Source organism: Sinocyclocheilus grahami, unplaced genomic scaffold, assembly GCF_001515645.1.
Source record: "Sinocyclocheilus grahami isolate Dianchi unplaced genomic scaffold, SAMN03320097.WGS_v1.1 scaffold688.1, whole genome shotgun sequence".
Classification (NCBI taxonomy): Eukaryota; Metazoa; Chordata; class Actinopteri; order Cypriniformes; family Cyprinidae; genus Sinocyclocheilus; species Sinocyclocheilus grahami.
In genome coordinates, this window is record NW_015505867.1 from 281,259 (window position 1) to 289,553 (window position 8,295).

Sequence of the window (8,295 nt, forward strand, 5' to 3'; positions counted from 1 at the left end):
TGAGATGCTGTGGCATGACCTTAAAAAGGCGGTTCATGCTCGAAAACCCTCCAATGTGGCTGAATTACAACAATTCTGCATAGATGAGTGGACCAAAATTCCTCCACAGCGCTGTAACAGACTCATTGCAAGTTATCGCAAACGCTTGATTGCAGTTGTTGCTGCTAAGGGTGGCCCAACCAGTTATTAGGTTTAGGGGGCAAACACTTTTTCACACAGGGCCATGTAGTTTTGGATTTTGTTTTCCCTTAATAATAAAAACCTTCATTTAAAAACTGCATGTTGTATTCACTTGTGTTATCTTTTACTAATATTTAAATTTGTTTGATGATCTGAAACATTAAAGTGTGACAAACATGCAAAAAAAAGAGAAATCAGGACCACTGTATGTCCAAACGAACCGAGCTAAGGGGGGAAACGCGCCAGGTTCCGAAACAACAGGCCAGGTGTGAAAGCACCCAGTTCCACTTATAATTTCAGTAATTGAGTATTTTTGTGACTATTTTCCACCCTCTCACTGACCATTATTAAAGAGCTCCCCCCCCCTTTTTTTTTGGTGCTGGGCCTTTAAGATTTAGTGCCTAAACAAACTTGTTGCATGTGAAATGAACAAACTTTACTGTAATGTTGGGTTAAATACAGTTTTCAAACGGCCTCATCCTTCAACAAATGTCTCGTTGTAAAGCCTGAATTACATCGTGGCAGATTCATAAATGGTCGTTGACATGCAAATGAAGCGGTGTATCACAGGAATAAATGACATTTTAAAATATAGTCAAACAGAAACAGTTATTTTAAATTGCAATAATATTTCACAGTATTACTGCTTTTACTGTATTTTTGATCAAATAAATCCAGCCTTGGTGAGTTTGAGAGACTTCTTTCAATAACATTAAAAAATCTTGCCAACCCCAAGCCTTTGAACAGCAGTTTAAACATATACTCTTAAAAATAAAGGTGCTTCACGATGCCAAAGAATCTTTTTGTCTAAAAGGTTCCATAAAGAACCTTTAACATCTGAAGAAGCTTTCTGTTTCACAAAAGTTTCTTTGTGGTGAAAGAAGGTTCTTCGGATTACAAAAAGGTAAGAAAGAGATGGTTCTTTAAAGAACCTTTGACTGAATGGTTCTTTGTGGAACCAAAAATGGTTCTTCTATGGCATCGCTTGAAGAACCTTTTGAAGCACCTTTATTTTTAAGAGTGTACTACTTATAGCAGTATATGTTTTCACTTAAAAGTTAAAATTTCTCATGATATGACTCCTCTATCTTTCAAAAAGTCATTTCTAAGTTAGCTTGTGCTATAGTGACATGTATAATGTGTCATGCTTGGCTAGTGACAAGTTCAGTCTTTCATACACGGGTTACATCTTAACCAGTTTCACTGCATTTCATCTTCCTGAACTCTCTCCGTTCACGGACACATAATTTACATTCTTGCAGTATGGCCAAAAACTCACACGCAAGGGTCCGTCTGAAATTTTCAAACTTGCGTGTAAAAGGGTTGAAGCTTAAGTGTGTCAGCAAAAGTAATGATAGTCCTGTCCCAAACACATATTGCTGATGTTTCTGTTGAGATGCTCAAACAAACAGAAAAATGTTTCGAAAGCACCACAAAGAGTCTTTGCAGTTTTAGGGAAATTAAAGTACAGATGATTTACTTACAGTTGACTCTTATGGAAGCTTGTTTCTGCCGCAGGATAAACAAAAAAGGTAATTGTGACTTTTTATCTCACAATTATGACTTTTTTTCATGCAATTCTGAGAAGAAAAAAGAGAGTCGATTCTAAAACATAAAAGCAGAATTCAAGATATAAATGTGCAATTCTAAGAAGAAAAGTCAGAATTGGGAAATATAAACTCACAATTGCGAGAAAAAAAGTCACAATTACCTTTTAAAAAAAAACAATTCTGAGATGTAAACTCAGAATTAGCAATTACAAGTTTATAAACTTGAGATATAAACGTGCGATTCTGAGAAGAAAAGTCAGAACTGTAAGATAAAAAGTCTGTTACCTTTTTTATTTTTTATTCCTTGGCACAAAAACAAAAAAACAAAAAAAATAAAAATAAGTTGTAAACTTGCAATTATGAGTTTATAATTTGCAATTGTGAGAAATAAACCTTAAATTTCAAGAAAAACTGTCCGAAATGTGAGACAAAAAGTCACAAATTACAGCACCTGTTTTACTTATGTGGAGGAAAATAGAAAAGTGGAGGAAACAAGCTTCCGTAGTTTCTGCATATTAAGGTAAATGGGGAAAAATACCCGTTAAAATTAGTCAGATTTTTGAAGTAAAAAATAAGCATGAAAGTTTAACTGACTCAATCCCATTTGAAGTAATGAAAATTCCAATAAACACACAGACTGTTGCATGTACTAAAAGTGCTTTCTGAAGCAGCTTTCTGAAAAAGCCTGGCTATTCCGTTCATTTTTTCCCTGAGATGAAATTTGCTCTGCCTGCAGCACGGTCACGCTGACTCCATCTCCTCCTCATTATCTTCAGATACTGTCCTGCTGTGCTCCCAACACCTAACGCTTATAGGGGGCTTATTCCACTCCTTCCTCCTGTGTTCTCCTTTTCTTCTTCCCCCTCTTAGCTGGAGCATTATGTCGGTGGCAGAGACCTTTTCAGTACGTCATCAAAGTGGTCCTGGTGTCTTTTCTGCTTTGTGTCACGGTTACATGGCTTTCTTCCTCTTAAGCATTACAATGTACTTGCAGTGTTCACTGAATGCAATTAATTAACGATAAAAAACCAATGTGCATTACAAAAATCTACCTTTATACCTAACAACAAGACTCCAGAATAGCTAACCACTTATTCACAGGTACACAAAAACATGGGAAACCATGGAAACCACTGATTAGTAATAAGTAATCTGACCCTAGTGCTGTGCGATGGTAGAAATGCATGCTTGCCATGTAGTCTGTAGTAGATATTGGTTTATAATTTACACATAAGAGTGATGAAGAACTATGGAGTAATGTGCACATGTTGATCAGGATTTGTCCTAAACAAGACGTGGAAGAACTTGTCATTTAGGGGTGTTGTTAATGATACAAATAACCTTTCATATGTTAAGCATCTAATTCAGAGTTAACTAAAAACAGACATTACCCAATGGTTCTTGAGTATAACTATTGGAAACCAGACACACACACACACACACACACACACACAGAATACTGTTTAAAAGTTTGGGGTCGTAAGATCCTTTACCATTTTTGAAAAAAGTCTTATGCACACCAAGGTTGCATTTTTTAAATAAAAAATACAGAAAAGGTATTGGAAAATATTATTACAATTTAAATAACTTTTTTATTTGGATATACTGTAAAATGTAATTTATTCCTGTGATGCAAAGCTGAATTTTCAGCATCATTACTCCACGTCAGGTTCACACATACTCTGTTTGCAGTACGTATACAGTCCAGAAGCAGCACGAGCTCGTTGTGCTTTCACATATGAGTTTGCAGTGTGTAACTAATCCGTGGCTGTAGGCCTATACCACAGACACAACATATATTCATTATTTTTTATTTCAAATCTTTCAAATTTTTTCATTTTTATGAAAATGGTTTGTCAGCATTTCGATTCTCCTTGTACAGAGAACAGTTCTACAGTATTTCATAGACATCATGTTTAAAAGCACATTAAACAACATATTCAATTCATTAGGCTTCTATATAGATTTATATATTAAGTTGCTCAAGCAAGTGGCAATACATTTAAATATAGGCTATATGACAAAATCACAAACAGATTAAATTAAAACTTACAATAGATGAAAACAGTCGACTCTCATCTTTTCTTTCGTTTTTAAATCTTTATACAAGAAATCCTGCGGGTCATAAAGATCTTCATGTTTTTCCGCCTCCACGAAGAGACGAGTGCAATCCATTGTCACCTTGTTTATCTAAATGGGAGGTAAAGGGGTAGTTTTCCTTGCTTTACCCTGGATATTAAGTCACGTGTTGACCGTGAAACACAGTAGACTTTAAAGGGTTAGTTCACCCAAAAATGAAAATTAGCCCACAAATTACTCACCCTCGAGTCATACTAGGTGTATATGACTTTCTTCTTTCAGACGAATCCAGTCGGAGTTATATTAAAAATGGTCTTTGATCTTTCAAGCTGTTTAATGCCACTCAGTGGGTTTTGCATGCATCAGTCCGGGGTGGATAATATCATATGAAGAAGAGGATGGTTTCAGCTTGGCAATAATGTCTTTGAGTGACAAAGGAAACAGCTTCAAAAACATCCCAAGATGCAGTCAACGGCGAGGGGAGAGGCAGCTCAATAGGGGAAGTATAAGCTACCAGTCCTAGTTTAACTACTTTATCCTTAAAAAAACCTTGTGAAGCTTTCACAAAGAGCGACAGAGGCAACAGACATAGTATTGATAGGGGGATTGACAACAGAATTTATAACAGAAAACAAGACCTTGGGTCTGGACTGATTTTGTTGAATCAAATTAGAAAAATAGGTCGCCTTAGCCGATTTGGCGGCTCTCTGATAAGCCAATAAACTATCTTTGAACAACTGTAATGAAATGTGTAAATTGTCCTTTTTCCACTTACGTTCGTCCTTTCTACATGTTTGCCTTAGCAGCTGAGTTTCAGCAGTATGCCACAATTCAGATTTTGTTTTGAGCTTGAGAGGCTTTAAAGGAGCAGTCACATTCATTACATTAAGCCAAGCACTGTTTAACAGACTCAGATGTTCTTCCGCATCCAAGTCCGATAAGGGAGAGTCCAGAAGTAAATGAGAACAAGACTTAGCAAAGGATTTACACTGAACTGAGGAGAATAAACCAGAGACAGAGATATTACTTTAGTAGAGACACGAGAAAGACTAGGAAGAGACATGGAAAATAAAATAGGCTTGTGATCAGAGAGCATATAATCAGAAACTGTAACATCAGTAAGATCAACCCCATAAGAAAGAACAAGGTCCAGAGTATGACCGAGGATATGAGGGGGGCTTTTAACCCACTGTATCAGGTTAAAAGCAGCAATTATATTAAGAAATTCCCTCGACAAAGGATTAGACTTACAGCAAACATTAATGTTAAAATCGCCCACCAATAAAAACGATCAAATTTAGTGACAATGTAACCAATAAAGTCAGTGAATTGCTGTAAAAAATCCTTAACTGAATGAGGAGGACGGTAGATCACCGCTAAGCAGACAGGACCGTTCCAGTCGAGATGGAGAAGTTGAGCTTCGAAACTAGTATAAATATCCACAGGGACGGAGCGACATTGCGCACGATGAGAGTTTTTCATAACAGTCACTAACCCACCCCCACGTCCATTTTGGCGAGGTGAGTTAAAAAATGTGCAGTCAACCGGGACCAATTCAGAGAAAGGGGTAAGATCGCCATCCTTAATCCATGATTCAGTTATAAACATAAAATCCAAATTATGTGAGGAAAAGAAGTCATTCAGCAGAAACGAGCATTGATTAAAACCATATTCGGTGGAGGGACAGCGCCGGGGGAGAGTGACACTCTGCACAGCGGACGCAGCATACCAGGAGCCGCTCCAGTTCTCTGAAGATAGCGGCCGATCCGAGGAAGGCCAACCCGAGAGACGGAGGGCGGGAACAGGGGAAGAACAGGTCGAAGCCACCGGTGAGTCTGATCCAAGAGACGCCAGACCACGGCGCCGCCATAGAGCGACTCGAGAAGAGGGCTTGAAGTACAGCCCGCATATAGACGGGCTTTCAGCTTGATCGCACATCCTCCCCGAGACCCGCGCTTTCTCCTGTGCTTCCTCCATGGGTTGTTAAGGGGCCAGCAGCGAATGCACTCCGGAATGTCTGTTGTAAAACGTCCATGCGGTTTATTAAAAACACACTCCACATCCGACTTGTGAAAGCTAAAAAATGTTGATCGAATGTCCAAGAGAGTCTGGCGATCATAAACCACAAGGGCACAACATCTTTCAAACAACCAGACTATCAAACAAGAGAGCAGCAGACGGCATGCCGACACTGGCGCCATCTTTTTTCATTTATAACATTGATAACCATATAATGCAAATTAGTGCTTGCACAAAAGTTAAAAGCAGCAATTATATTAAGAAATTCCCTCGACAAAGGATTAGACTTACAGCAAACATGAATGTTAAAATCGCCCACCAATAAAAAACGATCAAATTTGGTGACAATGTAACCAATAAAGTCAGTGAATTGCTGTAAAAAATCCTTAACTGAATGAGGAGGACGGTAGATCACCGCTAAGCAGACAGGACCGTTCCAGTCGAGATGGAGAAGTTGAGCTTCGAAACTAGTATAAATATCCACAGGGACGTAGCGACATTGCGCACGATGAGAGTTTTTCATAACAGTCACTAACCCACCCCCACGTCCATTTTGGCGAGGTGAGTTAAAAAATGTGCAGTCAACAGGGACCAATTCAGAGAAAGGGGTAAGATCGCCATCCTTAATCCATGATTCAGTTATAAACATAAAATCCAAATTATGTGAGGAAAAGAAGTCATTCAGCAGAAAGGTCTTGTTCACCACTGAACGAGCATTGATTAAAACCATATTCGGTGGAGGGACAGCGCCGGGGGAGAGTGACACTCTGCACAGCGGACGCAGCATACCAGGAGCCGCTCCAGTTCTCTGAAGATAGCGGCCGATCCGAGGAAGGCCAACCCGAGAGACGGAGGGCGGGAACAGGGGAAGAACAGGTCGAAGCCACCGGTGAGTCTGATCCAAGAGACGCCAGACCACGGCGCCGCCATAGAGCGACTCGAGAAGAGGGCTTGAAGTACAGCCCGCATATAGACGGGCTTTCAGCTTGATCGCACGTCCTCCCCGAGACCCGCGCTTTCTCCTGCACTTCCTCCGTGGGTTGTTAAGGGGCCAGCAGCGAATGCACTCCGGAATGTCTGTTGTAAAACGTCCATGCGGTTTATTAAAAACACACTCCACATCCGACTTGTGAAAGCTAAAAAATGTTGATCGAATGTCCAAGAGAGTCTGGCGATCATAAACCACAAGGGCACAACATCTTTCAAACAACCAGACTATCAAACAAGAGAGCAGCAGACGGCATGCCGACACTGGCGCCATCTTTTCCATCTCTTCTGTGTCAGCCGCGCTGCATGGATGTGCTGTTTTCGTTAAAATCAAAGCGTAAATACACGTAGAAAACGTATCCTTGTGTCGCGGCTGACACAGAAGAGCGTACGCTGCTTGCGTTCAGTGGATATTCTCCAAAATGGCACTACGGTGATGCAGAGAGACACAGAGGAGATGAATTGTTGAATAAAGTCATTATTTTTGTTTACTTCGCGTACAAAAAGTATTCTCGTCGCTTCATAGCGTTATGGTTGAACCACTGATGGCAGATGGACTATTCTGATGATGTCTTTCATACTTTTCTGGACCTTGACAGTGTAATTTACTTGGCAGTCAATGGAACAGTCACAAGCCTTCTGGTTTTCATCCAAAATATCTTAAATTGTGTTCCGAAGACGAACGAAGCTTTTACGGGTTTGGAACGACATGGGGGTAAGTGATTAATGACAACATTTTCATTTTGGGGTGGAGTATCCCTTTAAGACATGATCTATTTGACTGGCTACGGAACACTGTTGTCCAGTGACTTGCCTAATTAACCTAATTAATCCTCTAAGCCTTTAAATTTCACTTTAAGCTAAGGATTAGTATCTTGCAAAACAGCTAGTAAAATAATATGTACTGTCATCATGGCAAGGTCAAAAGAAATTAGTTTAGACTTGAGAAAAATAAGTGTTAATGCTCACAAAGGAGGAGAAGGATATACACGTTTAACCAAGCCTTTTCAAGTGTCAAGAACTGTCGTGAGAATTACAGTGGCAGAGGCAAGAAGCGAAAAAAGCGAAATTTCACAAAAAGACACTAGTGAATGATTTAGCCAAGTCTGGGATTGATGTCTCAATGAAGACGGTCACTAGAGCCCTGCACTGGAATGGACTGCAAGGTTGCCGATCAAGAAAAACTCCACTTCTGAAGAAGAGACACCTCTAGGCTACACTGAAGTTTGCAGTTAAAAAAAAAGAAGTAATAATTTATTTATTTAAAAAAAAAACTTACTGACCCCAACCTTTTGAACAGTAGTGTATTATACATTAAACATGCTTATTATATTACACATGCAAGAAAATGAGCTAAGGTCGACCGGGTTGCATTAAGTGATTAGGAAATTATCTGCAGTGCAGAACAAATTTTAACATGTTTAATGCTGGTGAACGCACAATTTTATATTAATACAGCAAACTGTCTTGTTGCTTGTCT

General features: G+C 39.4%; 1 protein-coding gene across 2 annotated transcripts in view; it reads right to left on the bottom strand.

Moving 5' to 3' along the window:
• nr1i2 (nuclear receptor subfamily 1, group I, member 2) overlaps positions 1 to 4,012 on the bottom strand; it is a 9,715-nt gene extending 5,703 nt beyond the window's left edge. Inside the window, exon 1 of one of the 2 annotated variants that reach the window (XM_016243355.1) lies at positions 3,784 to 4,012. The gene's annotated coding sequence lies outside the window, so the exon portion shown is untranslated. Of the gene's footprint in view, positions 1 to 1,492; positions 1,734 to 3,783 lie in introns of those variants that run through there. The other variant, XM_016243354.1, reaches the window with a different exon arrangement.
• Positions 4,013 to 8,295: the final 4,283 nt, after the last annotated feature.